Source organism: Odocoileus virginianus, chromosome 8 (assembly GCF_023699985.2).
Source record: "Odocoileus virginianus isolate 20LAN1187 ecotype Illinois chromosome 8, Ovbor_1.2, whole genome shotgun sequence".
Taxonomy (NCBI): domain Eukaryota; kingdom Metazoa; phylum Chordata; class Mammalia; order Artiodactyla; family Cervidae; genus Odocoileus; species Odocoileus virginianus.
The window spans coordinates 71292583-71313211 of NC_069681.1; the positions used below are offsets into that span (position 1 = coordinate 71292583).

General features: G+C 46.6%; 1 long non-coding RNA gene across 2 annotated transcripts; it reads right to left on the reverse strand.

Annotated features, from left to right (window-relative positions):
- Window positions 1–17955: 17955 nt before the first annotated feature.
- On the reverse strand, window positions 17956–18804 carry LOC110135536 (uncharacterized). 2 transcript variants are annotated; one of them, XR_002313399.2, is made up of 2 exons: window positions 18712–18804; window positions 17956–18286 (listed from the first exon to the last, which is right to left on the reverse strand). It is a non-coding gene; the product is annotated as an uncharacterized lncRNA (long non-coding RNA). The 2 variants fall into 2 exon arrangements; XR_002313398.2 differs by having other exon boundaries at window positions 18552–18804.
- Between the last annotated feature and the right edge of the window lie 1825 nt (window positions 18805–20629).

Consider the following 20629-nt stretch of genomic DNA (forward strand, 5'->3'; position numbering starts at 1 on the left):
TTCTAGTTCACTTTGATATTCCAATCCGTGAAATTAGACAACAGGGCTTCCCTGGTGGCTCAGAAGGTGAAGAATCTGCCAGCAATGCAAGAGATCTGGGTTCTATCCCTGAGTCAGGAAGAGCCCCTGGAGAAGGAATGGCAACCCTCTCCAGTATTCTTGCCTGGGAAATCCCATGGACAGAGGAGCCTGGTGGGCTATACAGTCCATGGGGTTGCAAAGAGTCGGACAAAGACTGAGCAACTAACACACACACATACAAGCTGGTGACTCACTCTGTTTCTTAATTTGCCTGTTAATTCGCCCTCGACTTAGTACCTATTTTGCCTGTTATTTTTGCACTTATTGGACTACAGCCATCTTAATGAGATTGGAACGACAAGTCTGAAGTACTCAGACCCGGCGTCATATTGAGTCCACATGGCCGCTGGACTAGGTACCCCACCCAGGGGAACGCCAGCTTGTCAGGGCCGTGACAGGCTCCTAATTGCTTGTGACACGGGGCTGCCTTTTGATGTTGACCATGTTCTCCTAATTATTTAATCTTTGACAACATGAAAACATGTTTAACCACATACCAGGAATAAAGATCCAACAAGACTTTTCTCCTGAGGCCGGGTTTAGACGGTGTGTTCTGAATGCTGAGAACAGCTAAGGTGAAAAAACGCTGACTTCCTGTGCTCTGTGTGGAGAGGGGCTGGGGTGGGATAGGAGGGGAGGAGTGGGGAGGAGACGGGAAGGATAGGGAGGGAATGGGGAGGGGAGGGGAGGGAGGAAGCATTCTGGCCCCTCCCTGTCCCCCACTTCCTGTGAGCTCTGACCCCCTCCCACCCAAGTCCTCTGCAGCCTGACAAGGCTGTCTTACTGTTAAAAAACAAGATGTGGATTCTGGTGTTTGAAAGGTGCTCATCTTTTCTACTTAGGAATGTCTGCATTTAAATATATTCAGTTCTCATATCTGTTTCTTATACTTGACTCTAAGCTGCTTGTTGGCAGGGCCCTTACAATGTCATCTATTTACCACCCATGCTTCGAAAGTAGTTCTGGGGTGAATGACTAAATGAATGAATGAGAAAATGAGCAGTCTCGTGACTGAGTGAATAGTAAATTGTTTGCCTTGGAGGTCTGAGCTAACAGCATACTTGGAAATACCGAGGCCTCCCTGTGGGAGATTCAGAAGACGATCTGCCAGTTTTCCTAACTGTGGCAAAGATCTGTTCATATGAAGATTCACAACCTGAATGTGAGGGGTTTTGCTCTGTAGCTGACCCAGACGCTCAGGAGTGCTTCGCTGTGAACGCACTGTTTCCTCTAGGACACCCACTTTCCTTCGCGGTTCATCACATTGATTTGCCTGAACAGTGTTTATCTCAGCCCGAGTGACTGCAGTTTCCGGACGGGAATGTTTCCAGGGGTGACAAGTGGCCCCTGTGTTGCATTGATTACTTGTGTCCTCGGCACTGAGCGCCTCCGCTGAGCTCTGCCTGAGCCAGGGCAGTCCTGTCCTGCGTCTCGTGATGGAGGTAGTGCTGGAATCTGCGCCCTTGGATGGGCAACTGCACACGTGTGGGGTTGCCAAACTTTCTCTGTCAAGGGCCAGGTAATAAATATTTCAGGCTTTGTGGGCTTTGCGGGTCTCTATCACAACAGCTCACTCTACTCTCGGAACACAAAAGCAGATGCAGACAATACATAAACATGTGGGCTTTCCGTGTTCCAATAAACCTAAAATTTGAATTTCTTGTGATCTTCCATGTCACACGATATTAGCCTTCTTTTGATTGCTTTCCAACCCTTTAAAAGTGTAAAGACTGTTCTTAGCTTATGGGCTGTGGTTTGCTGACTCCGGTAATGCATGGAAAATGTGTCCTTTTTGTACTATGGGAAGCAGCGCGAAACCTGCAGGAGACCAGGACAAAGACAGCAGGGCACGGTGGAGATCACCATCGTGGGGACAGGACGGTGTCCTAGTTCACGGTGGGCTTGCTTTCATTTCGCTTCAGATGAGCTCCCGGTGGCTCTCAAGGCCACCCCTGGCTTCCATGCTCTGTATCTGTTTCTGTTGCCCACATCTGAATCCCAAGTATCTTTTCCAGGCTGGAGCTGTGGCCATGAGGTCCAGTGAGGTCTCTGCAGAGGTGTGTCTGCCAGCGCCCTTGTCTTCTATGTAAGAAAACAAAGGGACGTCCTGCCTGTTGGTTTGGCTGCATAAGGAGATGGCTCTGGACTGGGGGTCAGTGTCCCATGGCATCCACACCACTAAGAGGGGACACTAGAGCCCTGGGGCTTGGGATGGCCAGGGCTGGCAGGATTCTCACTGCTCCCTGCACTTCCGTGGTCTCCGTGTTCACCTGCACACAGTGGATCTTCTCTGGGTTTCTGATGCCCTGTTCTTGGTAATAAGAGCCTTTGCCTTATGGGGAAATTGAGGTTACTTTTTTTTCCCCCATAACAGCACTTTATCAGCTTCTCTGGTGACTCAGACGGTAAAGAATCTGCCTGCATTGCGGGAGACCTGGGTCTGATCCCTGAATTGGGAAGATCCTCTGGAGAAGGAAATGACCACCCACTCCAGTATTCTTGCCTGGGAAATCCCATGGACAGAGGAGCCTGGCGGGATACATTCCATGGGGTCACAGAGTCAGAGACGACTGAGTCAGACACACAGTAGTGCTTTCTAGCTATAAATGAGTGGATCAAGCAATTCACAAAGTCTGAGAACTTTTCCATTAGTCTAGCTCAAGTCTAAATGTTCTAATTGCTTATATTTTCTGAAAGACTGGTTCTTGGGATTTTAGCCCCTAATTAAAAAAAACATATATATATATATATATATATTTAAGAACAGTTTTAGGTACACAGCGAAATTGAAGAGAGAGCTCCAGGATTCCCATAGGGGATCCTACCAGCTTGCCCTGTATGGACATTCCTCATGAGATGATCCATTTGTTACTATCGATGTCATGATGTAATGATGTACCTCATCATTACTCAAAATGCACAGTTTACATTGGACTTCTCTCCTAGTATTGTCCATGCTGTGGGTTTAGACAAGTGTATAATGACAAGGATCCAACAATGTAGCATCACATAGTGCAGTTCACTGCACTGTGAATCTCTGTGCTCTCTGCTCATCTCATCGCTCCCTCCCTGTTCACTTCCAGCAACCCTGAGCTCTTTACTGTCTCCATAGTTTTGCCTTTTCTCTAATGTCATAGAGTTGGAATCATAAAATACGTAGCCTTTCCACATTGGCTTCTTTCACACAGAAATATGCATTCAAGTTTTCTCTATATATTTTCGTGACTTGATAGCTCTTTTCTTCTTAGTGCTGAATGATATTCCATTATCCAAATGGACCTCATTTTATTTACCCATCACCCTCTGAAGGAGGCGTTGTTTGCTCCCAAGTTTTGGCAATTATGACTGAATCTCCTGTAAACATCCATGCAGGCTTTTATGTGGATGGAAGTTTTCAACTCCTTGGGGTAAATACCAAGGAGATTGACGGCTGGATCTTGTGATAAAAATATTTGGTTGAACTGTTGAGTTTACATGAACTATTGGCCCACTTTTTAGTTAGGCTGCTTGTTTTCTTATGAAGTTTTAAGAGTTCTTTGTCTATTTTGGATAACAGTCCTTTATCAGATGTCTTTGGCAAATTTTTTCTCCCAGTCTGTGGCTTTTCTCCTCCTTTTCTTGACACAGTTTTTCATGGAGCAGAAGTTCTTAAATTTAGTGAAGTCCAGCTTATCACTTAAATCTTTTATAGGTTGTCTAGGTTTTCTCCTATATTATCTTTCAGGAAGTTTATCATTTTGCATTTTACATTTAGGTCTCTGGTTCACTTTGAGTTAGTTTTGGTGAAGGTATAAGGCCTATATCTAGATTGACTTTTTTTGCTTGTGAATGTCCAATAGTTTGAGCACATTTGTTGAAGAGACAATCTTTGCTCTGCTGAATAGCCTTTGTTTCTTTGTCAAAGATCAGCTGACTATATTTGTGTGGGTCTGTTTCTGGGCTCTCTATTCTGTTCTGTTGATCTATTTGTCTTTTCTTTCACTAACACCATCCGTCTTGATTATTGTTGCTTTATGGTGAGTCTCGAGGTTGGGTTGTATCTATTCTCTATCAATATCATGTCCCCTGATATTTCTTTCACACTTACTTTTGAGATGAAATGAAATGCAATATAGAGAAATACAATTTTGAATCATTAGAAATCAGCTTCATCCCAGGACATTTTTAATTTCAGGAGAATTTTTTCTGGACTTCCTTTGAGAAAGAGACAAAGAAAGGGGGATAAGGCTAAGGAGAGGCTTCTGAGCCTTTTCCCCTTCTTTGGTAAGTCCTGTATTCCAGTGTCCATCTGTCACATTGAGTCACATTACCTGATACTTACAGTTAAAAATCAAGAATAATACATTCACACATAGATGGAAAGCTATTTTCTTAGAAATTCAAGGAGCAAAGTCAGCTGTCAATAAGCTTTTAGAAGAGAACTAAAGGCTCGCCAGGAATGCAAGTGTGCTAGAACATTTCTAGTAATATTTGAGACTCTATTTGCAACACCTGTTCTAAACTAAATAAAAGATCCTGTGAAGCATCTGGACCAAGTTCTTTCTGCCCACAACTTTTGTGTTATCTCAGAAATACAGAACGCACACATATTCATATCATTATGGACACATGTGTCAAATTGATCATACTCCAAAATCTCTATGATCAAACAGTTCTCAAGTAATTTTAGTCCTTGACATAATCCACTTCTCAGTTTCAAGACCTTTCTAAACCGCTTCCACGAACGCCGACTTAATTCGCCCATGTGCACGGTGTGAAGGCTGGAATGAGAAACACCACAGGGCATCAGAACCAAGATGGGGCTCTCATTTCAAAACAAAGCCGGTATTTGGGTTTGCCTTACCCGCACGGCTGTACTTCTGCACCCATGTCTTGGTTTCAGGCACATGGTTCTTTTATTCAAAAGTTAAGAGTAGGGGCCAGGGTCTGCGTGCATTTTATGGTTCAATTTTCCGAAATTTGTAAGGAAGAGATCATTTGGACTCCTTGAAACAGTTCCAAACATGTTTCTCCATCTCGTCACTTTAGAAGAACGTACTTCGGGGGGATTGTTTGTTCTGGGTGGGCACAGGGTAGAACTGGGTGTGTGGGTCGAGGCCCACCCCGTCCCATCACCCCCTCCATCTGAATAAGATGGATGAAAACACAGGGAGACCCTGGGTCTGTGGGCACTCTCAGGAAACTTTTCTTTCATGCTCCTGCCTCAAGTGTCCGTCTCTGGAGAGTCAGAAACCATGTCCAAGCAACCCTACAGAGAGGGGGGTTTTAAGGCACACTCTAAAGCAGCTCCATGGACCCCCAGAAGGAGCATTTCTAGGAATCACTACAAGGAGGAGTTAGGGGGGTGTCATTGCACAAAGTCTGAAGGTGACAGAGGTACAGAGCCTGTGAGTAGAAGCAGGAGCGAGCCCTCAGTGTCCTTGGGCTGCAGTAGGTAAACCAGGAGTGTGACGTGACTGGACCCGGTGAAAAGGCTCTGGGTGTCTCACAACTACCCAGAGGGCATCTGGAATGGAAACAGGCATGGGCCGCCCTGGCAGACATGCCAGGTGGGTCTGCAGCCTTGCTCGGAGCAGGGAGTGTGTCGGTGAGGGAGCCATACACTCAGACAGAAAGCTGGAACTCAGGGCTGAGAAAGGGCCATAAATGGAGCTGATGGAGTCCCTGCTGCATCTCTTGAGAGCACCCAGGTCTGGACGAGAGGGCGGGGCCAGCCATCAGCAAGGGGCGGGGGAGGGGACGAGTGACGTTTCAGATGCTGCAGGCAGGTGGGCCATCACTTACTCTTTTCTTTCTTTTTTTTAAATAGGAGGTGCTTTTAATAGGGTGTGCTTGCTTTTATTATCGATGTTCCTGAAAATCAGGTGGGCTTAAGTCTAGTATGCTGTCAAAACAGAATAAAAATGGAAGGAATGAGCTGTGGTTATAATCTATGCTTTTGTGTGTGGGGTTGCCCCTTGCTCTCCTGAACACTTTAGAAAAAAATGCTCTTTCTTGCCATGGAGACTGCTTCTCTGGGGCCGTGGGACCCTGGGGGTGCAGTGTTGACGTGGCCACCACGGGAGAGAGGGGGAGACTATGTCCTGCTCATGGAGATGGACAGACAGCAAGTATCTGAGGCCTTGACATCCCGTGGTGTGAGGTCACGTCTCTGAAGGTGGCAAAAGCGGTGGAGGCCACGTTGGGGTGCTTCCCTCTGGAAGAAGCGTGGACCACATGGCGGAAAGAGAGCACGTTCTTTTTACAGTAAGGATATAGAAACTTGAGTGCAGGACCGTGAGCAAACCTGAGTGGTGCTCGGCCCTGGTAAACAGGTCCCAGGTAGCTGTGCCCTGTGTTGTGCCCAGCAGGCAGAGTGCCAGCCTCAGAGCGTCATCTTGGAGGCCACAGGTCTTCATGTGAAGATGCTACTCGGATGTGGATAGACATGGCCTTATGGCTTCAGGACCACAGGGCTCCCCAGAGGATGGAGATGAGGCTTCGGGCTCCACAGCATCTCCTTTGTCACCCGGGTTCCCTCTACGTCCACTGGTTCCCAGGAGCCTTGGGAAACGGACACAGAGCCTCGGCCGGTGGCTGATTTCCTGCCCCATCCTGCAGTTTTTCTCAGCCCTAGTCAGTCTGGAGACCACCTCGAGGGGCAACAGGGAAATTCCATTTCTAGTCCCACTCCACTCTCTGCCTTGGGGCAGGGGCTGCCCACAAGGCGCCAATTAGGGGAAGCAGGGCCAGAGGGAAGCAGAAGTTGCTACTGTATTGCATGTGTGTGTTTTGACATCTCGCTTGAACTTCAACCTGGCCTGTGCTCCTGGGGGAGGTTTCAAAAAGAAATAAACTTGGTCTCATTACCATCAGATACAATGATGGGGGAAATGGGCTGGAAAAACCCTGAATCTTTTCTGAGCCTGAGTTTGCGTTCACAAAGGGAAGGGCAAATTCTTTACTGCTGTGCCATTCGGCTATTATGTTTAACAATCTAATTAGAAAGGCCGGGGAGCCCATGCCCATTGTAAACGCCGGGACAGGACACACGAGCAAATCCAATTAGACAGCTGTCCTCCACAGGTCTGAGCCGCCCTCCGGCCAGGTTCTAATGAACAACCCAGCCCCTCCCGCCACCCTGGGAGATGGGTTTTGTCCACAAACTGGGCCAGATGAAAGTGTGATGGGTTCAGGGGCCCCGCCCGCACCCCTACCCCGTGACACGCTGAACGGGTACCTGCTCCCTCCAGCTCTGCCCCGTCCCTGCCCCTGGACGGGGCAGTCCTCTCTTATAGCTAGTCTGGCCGCCCCATCGAGCAGGTCAGGCTCACGCTAACAGGTGGCGATAAATCAGAACCGCGACTTTCACTTTTATGAATGTTGCTTTCTGCGCACTGGGGCCTTGTATAACTTGAAACAGACCCCTACTCGGCCCCGCGGCCGGCCCCCCACGCCTTTGTTTCGTGGCCTGTGTGGCTTGCATTAAGGCGCTGGTGTTGGCGGATTGCTCCCTGCCAGCCGGTCATCTGTTTAGCGTTTGGCGTGTCCCGCGAGGCTGCTGTGGTCACTCGGAAGTCTATTAATTAAAAGGAGAACGAGTCAGAGAACGTGGGCAGAGGCCCACCTCAAACAGGAGGACGGATGAGAGGTAGGCGACCAAGATCAGTAGCCATCGTTGGCCCTTGGGTGTGAAAAGATGCTGTTGTCATCGCCGGCCCAGGAGAAGGTCTATGTTGAAACAGGGAGTGACATTGCCGGGGTGTATAGGGCTGAGATTGTGTCGAGGTTTCCATTTTTAGAGCTCTATTTTTGTCATTAATGACTCATTGGAAAACATCCACCTTGTGTTGAAGTCAGTCCTTATCAAAGCAGGAAACACAAAGGCCATTTAAATGCTGGGCGAGGTGAGAACATGGCGTGTCTGCAGGCACTTCCTTCACCCCCCTCAGGGTTTCAGGGACCACAGCCTGTCTCACGCCCTGATTTATTCCCAAAGTCTTGTCCCGAGAACCCGGGGCCAATCTGCTTTCACCTGACAAGCTAAGTGATTCAATAGTTGTGCAAACTGAGCCCCAGCAGGCTACCACCTCCAGCCCAGGCAGTAGCAGGCATTATTAAGTAATCATCATTTGCTTGCTTAGGAATGATCAATCTCCTGAGGACTTCTGATCATGAAGAATGATATTTTGAAACTATCTTGTAAAGGGAGTGTTGTCGAATTCAGATTTAGTTAACATTTTATGGAAATGGCCGTTTGCTTTGGCAAAGATGTCTTGTGTTGGAGTGTGTCCGGAAAGACCAGGTGAAGGAGGGGTTGTGTGTTAGCCAACATGGACCTGAGATGGGGACTCTGGCCGGACAGGCTGTGATGACACTGGCAGGAGTCAGTGACTTTTCCTGTGGTTTGTGGGTCTGGGTGCTCAGGACCATCGTAAACAGCATCTTTACAGAAAAATAGGCACAAGAAGGAAAGATGCTGTGGAAATTAGGTCTGGTGTTACTGGGAAACCAACAAGACCTCAATGTCAAATCTGTTGGCAAAATATACACTCAGCTCTGTAAAAACTGGCTCCTCATTTAGTCCGTGAAACCAAAGAATGTGCACAGACTTATCTGCGGCTTCCAGGAACTTATACTAGGCTCTTCAATGAGAAAGTATAACCAAATATTTAGAACAGCCAGCTGTGTATTCGCTGGCGATGCAGAGTATGTGGTGTGCTGTTAGATGTGGGGATGGCTGATGTAATTTTCAAGGTTTTAGGATAATTTTTCAAATCAGTGAAACCAGGAACAACATACTTACCAGATTGGGGTGGCATGATGTTGAAGAGTAGTTTCATGCTGGGTGAAAGAAGCAGGACCAGAGAGGCATGTGGTACGTGGAGAAGATGATCCTAATGGAGCAAGATTTCATGGCAACAAGAATAAAGACTAAACTTAGCCGCTAAAGTGCAAACCCTGAGTCACTGGATGAGGACACCTCTCCGAGCAGCCTCCCTGAAGACGGGCTGTAATATAAACGGGGCAAGATGGGAGGGGACGAGGGCTGACATTTAGGGACCAGCCTTGGTGGCTCTGCTCTTGTTTTCTCTTGAGTCCTTGCTGCCGCCACCCCGGGCACCTTGCAAGTACCTCTGTCCACTTTTCAGGCCTGTCTTGCAGGGTGTGTGACCTCTTCACCTTGCCGATGAGAGAGCTGAGGCTCAGAGAGGTCAAGTCACTCAGCCAAGGTCCCACAGCAGCCAAGAAAAACAGGAAATGGGATTTGCCTTAGCATCTTCGGTTTGCTCTGGTTTCCCTCGGCTGGGGGATTACTAGCAGGCTGACTCTCTGTAGCCTGCGGGCGCCTCCAAGGAACAGTCTTCAGGAGCGGAGGTCTTGCCTTTGCCTTTCCAGGTGGTGATTTCATTCTTCCCTCCTCCCTGGCCCCCTGTGCCCCTTGAGTGCCCCCTCACCCCCACAGGACTCAGAGGCAGAGGCCCAGGGGACTTGTCTCTCCTGGTTCACCCTCCCATTGGCCTCCAAACAAGTACTTGGCCAAGTCAGGCAGGTTTACTTACTTTCTTAAATAGCAAGATTCCTTTCCATCAATCCAGGGACTCACTTCCACTCTAGCTGCCTTGCGTTGATGTAGTGTCCCATTTCAGTTTATTTTTTAATTTTTATTTTATACTTTTGGTTGACTAACAATACCATGATAGTTTCAGGCATACAGCAAAGTGATTCAGTTATACATATACAAATAAATCTATTCTTTTTCAAATATTTTTCCTATTTAGGTTGTTACAGAGTACTGAATAGACTTCCCTGTGTGCTACAGTAGGTCCTTGTTTAGTTTTGTACTTTCTTAGGGAACCTCCATACTGTTCTCCACAGTGGCTGTAACAATTTACGTTTCCAGAAGAAGCATAGGAGGGTTCCTTTTCCTCTGCACCCTCTCCGGCATTTATTGTTTGTAGACTTTTTGATGGTGGCCATTCTGACTGGTGTGAGGTGATATACCTCAATGTGGTTTTAATTTGCATTTCTCTAATAATTAGTGATGTTGAGCATCTTCTCATGTATCTCTTGGGGTCAGCTGTATTTCTTCTTTGCAGAAATATCTATTTAGTGTGGCATTTTAAAATAAACTGATTCACACATGTGGACACAGCTCTGAAACCCATGGGTCATGTGAGGACACATATGTCCGCCCACGTCTATAAGCAGCACCTTCTGGGAACTGCCCCATCTGGGCTCCACTCCAACATGATCCCCTCACTTTGGAGGAGACTGGAAATGTCTTCTAGTCCCTGCCCCACGGTCTTAACTGGCCCTGCAGATAGCTGCCCAGACCCACTGTTTAAAGGTTGGCTCCTGTTGTACAGATTGTTTGCATAAAAACCATCACAAAAATCACTTATAGGGAAGGAGAAAATACCTTTAGTTTGGAAAGTCTTAATAGAATCAAAATGAATTACTGGGTCTCACAGCCTAAATAAGAACTTTCCATTTTAAATATTCTTATAGGAACGATTTCAGGACATCCAAGCAGGTGCAACCAACCCAAACACAGATTATCTGAAAGCTAGATAATTTCCACACTGCAGTTTGGAAAATAATTACAAATACATGGCTCACAGGATTGGGGGAATCCCATGATGATGGGGTCTCTGGTCCGTCGGGACCCGTGAGACACACAGAGCAAAACTGGGCTCTTCCACGTGGCCCGTGGCCCCCTGGCACCCTCATGGGACTGCGGGTGAGCCCCCCACCAGCATCGGTTGGCCTAGAGACCCACTCCCACTAACGCCGCTGAGGAACAGAACGGGGAAGAGCAGCTGAAGTGAAGTCCCTGGGAAAAGGCCGAGAAGCTTATCTTGGGGACCACCCGCCGGCTTTATCTCTGTACTTGGCAGCTGGGCGTTGGGGCCTGGGACTAAGGACTAAAAAGAATTCATTCTGATAACGAGAGAGAGTGCCAGGGATTTTTTTCTTGCCTTGTAAAATAAGCTAATTCCCTGAATTGAGAAATAATGAGCGGTAGAGAAGCTGGCGGGCTGACGAGGGGCCGCACAGGTGCCTGTGTTAAAAGGAGCCTGGAGAGCTGAGGGGTGGAGGCGCAAGGGAGTGGCTGTGAATGCCCTTCGTGGTGCCGGCCTGGACCAGCCAGCTTCGCAGGTTGGGGAGTCTGGAGTGGGATGCAGCAGACAGATGGCAGTTAGTGGAGATGGGGGTTCCCAGAACCTTCTGGACAGGAACCGGGAGAGCCATTCAGGATGTGTCAGCCCCCCAGGGTGCACCTTCTAAATACCCCGTCCTGTTGGGTCCACTGCCCCACGGGGATTCTGACCTGGGAGAAAATGCCCTGTGGCAGCAGGTGACCCTGAGTACCCCGATTCCCCATGGGGATGCTGACTCTCGCCTCAGAGATGGGCCTTGACTACAGCTCCCGAGTTACGGTCCAGCGTGGAGCAGGCGCTGGGGACGATTGGTGAGTGAGCAAGTGCTAAGTCACGTTCAGGGGCATCAGACTTCTTTCGACCTGGGCCCCTCCCAGAACCTGAACCCTTGTCTTGTCGCACGCCCCAGCAGGCTCCCTTATCCCGTCTTCATCTCTCCCTTTTCCTTAAACCCCTTCTAACCATGTCTTGGGCTCTCACGTGAGAACAGGTAGATCTGGCCTGATGTCAGGAGGCAGGGAAGAGACAGGGGTTCCCGGGGGCTCCTGAACACCCAAGCACTGAACACCCCTGCCCCCCGGAAGGAGCCTCCAGTTAGCAGCAGAGGCCGAGTCAACCTACGGTGTTGCCCCTGCTAAGTGCAGGCTCTCACACCTCTCACACAGACCCACTTTGCTTTCAAATGTCATGACAGTGAACCATCACTTGAAAACCTCCATGCTTTTGACAAAATTGGAACAAGGGAGATAAAAATAAAAGGTCAGGAAAGCCCTGTGTAGCAGAACTTCGTTGGCCTGATGTGGACGCCTTCAAAGGCCCTCTTTGCTCAACACCAGAGCCAGGACCACGCGTCAGAACCGTTTAAGACAGGACTGACTTGAATAAATGCGACCTCCACTTTCCGAGGTGTTCAGGTCTGGGAACACTTAAAGGACATCTGTTATTATTTTGGTTCTGCTGAATTTCTTATTTTATACGGTTTCATTTCAAGAGGCACTGTTTGAGGGAATACGGAGGTAAGCTCTTCTCACGGTTTTCTGGTTGAATTTTTTAGAATTATGTATTTCTATAGTTCTTTCCATCTGATATTTTGTTTCTGTAAAGTTGCCTTCAAGTGGTAATTTTACATTGAAATTTTACCTTATGATTTACATCCCTGCCCTCTGTGATAAAATCTAGTGCCAAATTGTCTCTGAGTGGCTTACTTAGTTTTAGGTTTACTATGCTATGAAGCCCCACATTTAAAAAAGTCTGCTATCTACATGTGGTTTTGTGCTACTTCCTTTATGAGAAAATTCATAAAGACTTGACCCTGCCTCTTGGGTACTTATAGTTTAAAATTGATGGGAAGGAAGCAGAATCAAGCAACTATTTCTAAACAAAAAACAAAGAATAAATCAAGGTTTGAAAGTTCAGGCAAAATGGTGCTTGTCTCCTTTGCCTTTCTCTAATTTCTTTCTAGCACTCATCCATCCATCTATATAGCTATCCGTCCATTCACACACTCATTCATTTACCCATGCATCTATACAGCTATCTTTCCATCCATCCACGCATCTGGATGAAGAGGTACAAAGAAAAGAAAAGAGTTAGGTTTTGCAATCTGGAATAAGCCTCTAGCCTCAGGTGTTATAGATTTAGTTTTTCCAGATCATGATTGAAGTAGTCTTAGTAGCTACTTGTAACTATAACTGGACAGGTTCCTTTACTAGGGCCTGTATGACAAATCCATGTTAGCTAACTGAAAGATTAGCCAGGAAAATAAAATAGCACAGCTATACTATTAACTTGGGTATAATTAAGTGGGGGTTGATATTTATATTGTTCTTTTCAGCTCACCAAACAAATTGTGAAAACCCTGACCCAGATTTGGTTAAGGAATTAGATGTCCTTTTAATTTGGTCAAGGCTTTGCTTCTTGGGTGGTCAAATTTCTGCTCAAATTGTTTTTCTCCCACTGGGGTGTTACTTTCTTGTTCAAAGCTCCCGTCATTCTTGGTGGGTGAGATTTAATTTCTCCAGGTCTACTTGGATTCCAGATCTTTATCTGGTTGGAACCTTTGGAAACGGGTCTTCTCTCTGTGAATACCCGATGCTGGTTGCTGACTACCGGCCGTAGAGTCTCAGGGGCGCTGCGGCTGTGTCAGGTGGACGCAGCCGTGACTCACTGCGTCTTGATTTCTGTGCCTTTGCTGTTCTGAGAAGCAGAGTGGGTAAATGCCTCCTTCTCTCATCTGCGTTTGGATCTGAAGAGTTACTTCCTGAACGGGCTCTAATCCTCTCTTGGGCACACACGCTGATAGAAAGGCCGTGTAACGCCTCGGTAACAACGATAGCTCAAAGGTCACTTCTTCTGACCTCCCTCCCTGGGCCGTGAGGTTCGGATGTCTTTCAGCCTGAGAAAGACTTGCTCTGTCCCAGAGCCTGCTGGCAGGTGTCTCTGCCCGCCCAGCCCTGCAGGTCCCGCTATGCTGCCCTGGGTCCCCTGCTCCATGTACCTCCGCTTTTCTCTACTTTCAGGCCAGGTTGTGCCACCCGGGGAAAGTTATTGGTACACCCTTTGGTCCCCGCCTACAAACCCTTTTCTGTTGTCTTTCTTTTGCCTGGAGATTGTTCCCTGTGAACCCAGGTCCTCTGGAAATTAGAAGAGGCAGGGGGTAAACATAAGTTTTTCATAGCCTATAAGTCTGTTTCTGTTTTGCAAATAAGTTCATCTGTGTCATATTTTAGATACCCCTGTAAGTGATGTCATATGATATTTGTCTTTTTCTGACTTACTTCTCTTAGTATGATCATCTCTAGGTCTATACATGTTGCTACAAATGGCATTATTTCATTCTTTTTTATAGCTGAGTAGTATTTCAAAGGGAAATTTGCCAAAGGGAAAAAGTGGTGGGGAGAGGGATAAATTAGAGTTTGGGATTAACATATACACACCGCTATATATAAAACAGTCAATCAGGACCTACTGTGTAGCTTAGGGAACTGTACTCCATATTCTGTAATAACTTATATGAGAAAGACTCTGAAAAAGAATAGATATATGTATAACTGAACCACTTTGCTATGGAATCTGAAACTAACACAACATCAACTATACTTCAATATAAAATAAAAATTAAAAAAAATTTAAAGCCTGCTACATCATAAAAAATAATAAATACATTTAGATTGTTTATATTTATACTCCTAAGAAAAATAAGGCAAGGGTGACTATCATTAGCCTGATGGAGAGGTGTGTGTTTAAGTGTTTGTAATGTGAACTGGTCCCAATTTCTCTGGGTGTTTTGTGTATGAGACTTTCATTTTGATTTGACATATTTCTCAAATGCTCCCTTACTGACCTACGTGGGAAAATTCAGAATGCATAATCATGTCTGAAGGTATCAAATTCCTCATTTCCTTTAAGTTGAAAATTGATAGCTGAAAAGGCAACACAAGTCAGAAAACAAACTCTGGACTCAAAAGCTCCACTAACTGTGACTCAGGACAAACCCTTCAAGCTTGCCCAACCTCTGCTTCCCACAGAATCAATGGAACAACACCCCTTTCTGCTTTTGAAAGAGGCATTCTTGAGCAAAAATACACTTTTGAATAACTTTAAAAAGTGAACCCAATTTTAATATTATTATTTGTTAAAGCATGCAATGACATTTTTCTCTTGGGTTGCTCATAGTCTGCTTGCTAAATTTTGAAAGTGGTTGTCTCTTTTACAAAGTGTGTGTCATTCAGATTAATGCTTCACTTAAAAGCATATACATGCCATTTAAAAAGTTAGTTTAAACTAGTTTATTCAGACCAAAATGGTCAATTATAACATACTATTCTATTTTCTAAATTTCATCTTTCTAAAATTTTCTGAGATAGTGTGACTGTATTCAGGTTCAAACACGTGAAAAGAGCAACAGTGAACAAACAAATGTCCTCAATCAAGCTGTCACTTCCCAAGGCACATGTTTGGTGCCTACACATAATTGTTGTTTGAATATTGATATTGGAAAATTCAGTGTTTAGTATGACTGTAAGATAGGCCCCCCAAATTTGGGCCTGAGAAAACTTCCTGATTCAAAATTCAAAATTTATATTTCTCTTTATTTTCCATATAATTAAGCTATAAAATGCAGCTTTCAGTAGCAAAACAATTAAAAAATGTCTTTACAAACCCAAGTTGGCATGTATATCATGCTTTAGTTAACAATGTCATTTTCCCTGATCTTCGGGACAGCCCTGAGAGGAAGCTAGGCTATTTTTTATTCCCCATTTTATAGGTGAGGATACTGAGGTTTATAGAAACTCATTTAAGATCACATAGCTAAGTGGTAAGGGGCATCAGGACTAGAGCCCAAAGATCTACCCTTGGTTCTAACAGTCACTTTATTAAAGCCCCAAAGAGAAGCAACTTATGAAATATCTCTATAGCCCATCACCTAGAGTTTGTCAACTCTGGCCTGATTTCTGGGCACATGTTAAGTTATTCTAAATCGTATAGAGACCAACCTATGACACCTTAGTCTTTGTAAGGTCTGTATCAGATTCAGGAATAATTCTGTCTAGGTGCTTCTATTAAAGCTTTAGTTTTGGCCACTCTTTATAGAAGCTTAAGACACTGAATTACATATTTCAGTGTTACAGGAAAAGGTTAGTTCCGGAGGATCTGTTCGATTTAACAACCAAGGATTAGAGTGTGGTAATTCATGCTTTGGTGCTTAGAAAGTTTATTTTCTGTCCTGGCTTACTCCCTGTCCTGGCCAGTCCCCTGCACATTTGGGAGAGATGTGTAGGTGTCTTGGCTTAGAGGGCGGGCCACTCCTGGTACAGACATTGGGTGGATCAAAGCAAGCGTGGCATGCATAGGAGATTCAATGCTGTTATTCCCAGATTGCAAATAGCTGAAGGCTTTTGGACACTTGGTGATTTTTATTACAGGACTTCAGAATCCTCTCCAGGCATCCTTAGGGCTCCTACAAACAGGTGCTTTTATTAAACCCTCATCCACAGGCATTTTGGGGAGAGGCTATCCGTCAGGACCTGTGATGTCCTTGAAGACGTTTCTGTGTCTTTAATGCTTGTGTTTCCTTGCACCGCAGAACATCCCAAATTGCTACTGCTCTTCTGTTCTGTGTGCCTGATCGCTGTGGAAAGAGGATGCGCCAACATCGGGCTGTAACTACCCCTTTCCTGGGCTGCCTAAAATGTGGCCAGCCCGCCTTCTACAGGTTTCCAGTGCGCATGCCTCACGCTGCAGTGTTTTATTTCCGAATGGGCCGCCTGTGTTTTTGTTTTGTTTCTCATCACACCTTTCTCATCATCACCCTTCTTCAGCAGCCTGCTGTCTTCACTCACATTTGTTTCCATCTCCCTCCCAAATCTGACCTCGATTTTCCCCCTTTTCCCCTCTCACTGAAAGCAGCCTGTGTGAACCAGGTGGGAGTTTTGCAAACCTGAGACACCCTCCTCACGCCTGAGCGGAAGCTGGCAAGCCTGCCGACCATCAAGGATGGCTTTAAAGGGTGGGCTTGGGCGGGAAGGGGGTTGCTGAGGGGGCGCTTTTCAATTACTGCTTCTCATCCACCTGGCTACCCCGAGCCATGAAGCTACTGTAATAGTTCTGCTAATTTGGTTTCCTGCACATAAACAACCTGGGTACTCTTTGAAGTTCTCAAGAAAGGTATGAGGAGTTTCAGATTGCAATAATACAGCTCCCAGCACAAGGCAAATTCATCTTTCTTTCTTTCTTTTTTTTTTTTCTGTAACAAATAAATCAGTAAAACAGAAGTTAATTAAAGTGTGAACAATGGGTGGCATTGTGGCCGCGGCAGGAAGGAGCCTGTGGAATTCTGTGTGCGATGGGCTCTACCTGATTACGCGCGGCGGGCGCAGCTCGGGAAGGATCCTGTTACCAGGCCTTTCTCTTCTTTCCTGAACGTTAAAAAAAAGACAGAAAACCACCAACAACAGACGCTTTTATTTCCCCCCCTGAGCTGGGTGATCACTTCCTAAGCCCGCTCTTCTCCCAGGCGGTCCTGGCGGGTGGGCTTGCTGGGGGCCTTGGCAGGGCAGCCCCGACCTTGAAGGGCAGCAACCTTAGGGTCTCTGTGGAGCGTTGTCCCCACAGAGTGGCTGACACCAGGTCAGGTTGTTCAGAACACACGGGCACGGGCTGCCCTTGGTGTTCATGCCATCCCACCCTGCTTGGCACAGGCTGAGAGAGACCCACCTCCCCACCTCACAAAACACAGGCTTGGCTGAGGCAGGCGCAGGGCAAGGGATGTGGCCAAAATGGCCCGAACGCCAGAGTGTTTCAGGACAGGTGCTTAGAAAAACGACTGCCACTTGGATGAGCTCCCAACAAAAAGTTAATGTCAGAAAAAGGTGTAAAACACTAGGAAAGACAAAAGAACAAATAGAAATGAACACCCCCCCCAGAACTTGAGATAATAGAATAATCTTAAAAGGGATGATTAACGATATTTAAAAGATTAAAGGGCACACTTCAGGAGAAGGGTTTCAGCTTTCTTTTCCCCCTAGTTGACATCTGTGTTAGTCTCTCAGTTGTGTCTAACTCTTTAAGATCCCATGCACTGTAGCCCACAGGGTTCCTCTGTTCACAGAATTCTCCAGGTGAGAATCCTAGAGTAGGCTGCCATGCCCTCCTCCAGGGGATCTTTCTGACCCAGGGATCGAACCCACCTGGGAAAAAACATTTACTGGATGTAAATCCAACAGACTGATTCAACTGTGTCAGTCATCATTTAATGACTCGGAGCAAGAGGTCGCTGTGAAGTTTCTGATTTTACAAATGATGGAGGGGCCACAGGTCCAGGGCTTTAGAGGAGTAAGGGCTGGCGATTTTACTTAGATGTTAGAGCCTGGGGTTGGCCACCCTGAGGTGCATCACCGAGGGGCTTCCTCTCACGGCGTCAGCCCTCTGAACACTCATGCACGTCCACCAAATATGTCCACGAGACGCAGAGCGGCTTCCAGCGTCGGGAGTCCTGAGTCACCCTGGGTCATGGGTGGTATGCTGGGAAAGCGCCTCTGTCTCGCCACCCTGGGCCTCTCCTGCTGACAGTTTAAAGGCGATGGACAGCTCAGCGTTTGCTTATCTCAATTAATGAGTGTTATTGCGGGGAAGGTAAATCTGTGATGGCCGAGATCAAACATGCCAACCTTCACTGAACACACAATGCCCTCACTTAATAAATCTTGGCCCTTGACGTGCCCTCCTGGGAACACAGTGCTGCCTGCCTGGCCAGGGCCGCCAGCTCAGGGTGCTGCTGTCGGGGGTGCACTGGGGATCCTTGCATTCAGGGGTTTCCTGACCCACCTGCTGACCTAGCAGAACTGGGAGTGGGGATCTGAAGTCCCAGCCTCCCTCCCTGCCTTGGGAGAAAGGTGGGCTGTGGCCTACAGGTGACCCTGGTCAGGAGGCAGGGAGGGGCAGATGGCCATCTGCTTAGCTAAGTGGCTCTGTCTTCCTCTCACACCTTCAGAGGCATCCTTGCGTTCCCCGAGGGCAAGTTTGGTGTGGAGTTGGAAACAGTTTCCAGGAGAGGATGTGAAACTGCTGTGAAAGTTCAAAGTGTTACTCGCTCAGTCATGTGTGACTCTTTGTGACCTCATGGACTGTAGCCCACCAGGCTCTTCTGCCCGTGGGATTTGCCAGGCAAGAATACTGGAGTGGGTTGCCATGCCCTCCTCCAGGGGCTCTTCCTGACCCAGGGATTGAACCCGTGTCTCCCACATTGCAGGTGGACTCTTTACCATCTGAACCATCAGGGAAGCTCCCCAAACTGTTGCAGCCTGCTGAGACCCAGGGCAGGCCATGTGGGAGCCTGCCTGGCTGTCCCACTGGACAGTCAACCCTCCCAACGCCGTGTCTGGCGGCCTGGGGTCTGCAGTGCGGATGTGTTCGTGAGGGTCTGCTGAAAGAATCAATGTACAGAAGGGAGCTAGGAGGTCCCTGCTTAAAGACTTCTGTGCCCAGGGATCCCCGTGTCCTCTAAAATTCTGTGTAGTGAGCACAGACCTGCTCTTGGTGTGTAGTGGGGCTGTCAGTTGGGAGCAGGAATTCAGAGGTGGCCTCTGTGGGGCCCTTGAGCCAGGATGCCAGGAGGTCCCCTTGGTGAGAACCCTGTTGAACAAACATGACCTAGAGGCTACACAACTCTGGGAATCAGGATAAAGAGACCCATTACTGATGCCATCCTACTCACTTTCTCAAATATCAGCTTTTGTTGTTATGAGGGTACTATCTCACTTCAAACATGTTGTTTTTGTTCAGTTGCTAAGTTGTGTCTGACTCTTTGCAACCCCATGGACTGCAGCACGCCAGGCCTCCCTGTCCTTCAGTAACTCCCGGAGTTTGCTCATTGACAGGTTTTATCTTCTTGCAGTCCAAGGGACTCTCCACCTCCAACTACCTTCTGTTTTACATTTCTTGTTAGCTCATTCCCTACTCAGTTGTGGGGGACACATTTATTTTATTGAACATCTTCAAATCCCACTTAACAGTTAATACTTTCTGTTGTTGTTTTTATTACTAATTATAGTAACATCTGGATATATGGATATAATTTTATTATTATCAGTTTTCTTATTTTTGCTTCTTGAATCCTAATACCTTCTTCTAGGGTCAATTTTGTAACTGAAGTGTGCCCTTTAATCTTTTAAATATTGTTAATCACTTTTTTAAAAGATTATTCTATTATCTCAAGTTCTGGGGGATGTTCATTTCTACTTGTTCTTTTGTCTTTCCTAGTATTTTACTTCTTTTTTTGATGTTAACTTTTTATTGGGAGCTCATCCAAGTGGGAGTTGTTTTTCTAAGCATTCTTTTTGTATAATGCATGTTGAAAGTGTCTCTACAGAGGAGTTTTGCAGTTATTTTTATATGGGTCCTAGTGTTTCTTGACTAAGTAGTAAAGAAACTGCCTGCATTGTAGGAGACGCAGGTTTGATCCCTGCGTCTGAAATATCCCCTGGAGAAGGAAATGGCAACCCACTCTAGTATTCTTGCCTGGAGAATCCCATGAACAGAGGGGCCTGGTGGGCTATAGTCCATAGGGTGGCAAAGAGTCGGACACAACTGAGTGACAATGTTGATGAGAGTTTCTGAACATGTTATTTTCTCATATTGTAGCTCCTGGCATGTAGAGATGTAGCAAAAATATTGTTGCCCCCACACACACATCCTGAAAAGGAAGAGGAACCACTAGAATGTTTTAGGGTGAAGTTAAATTTCAGAGAAGTCACTCAAACACAGACTATCTTGGTGGAGGAGGAGAAAGCATTTGAGAACCATTGTTGGGCTGGGGAACCCATCCTAACCGCCTGAAACTAGGACAACAGGATGGAAGTAGAAAGAAGAAAGAGGGTAGAGGCTGCAAGTTGAGGGGCTTGATG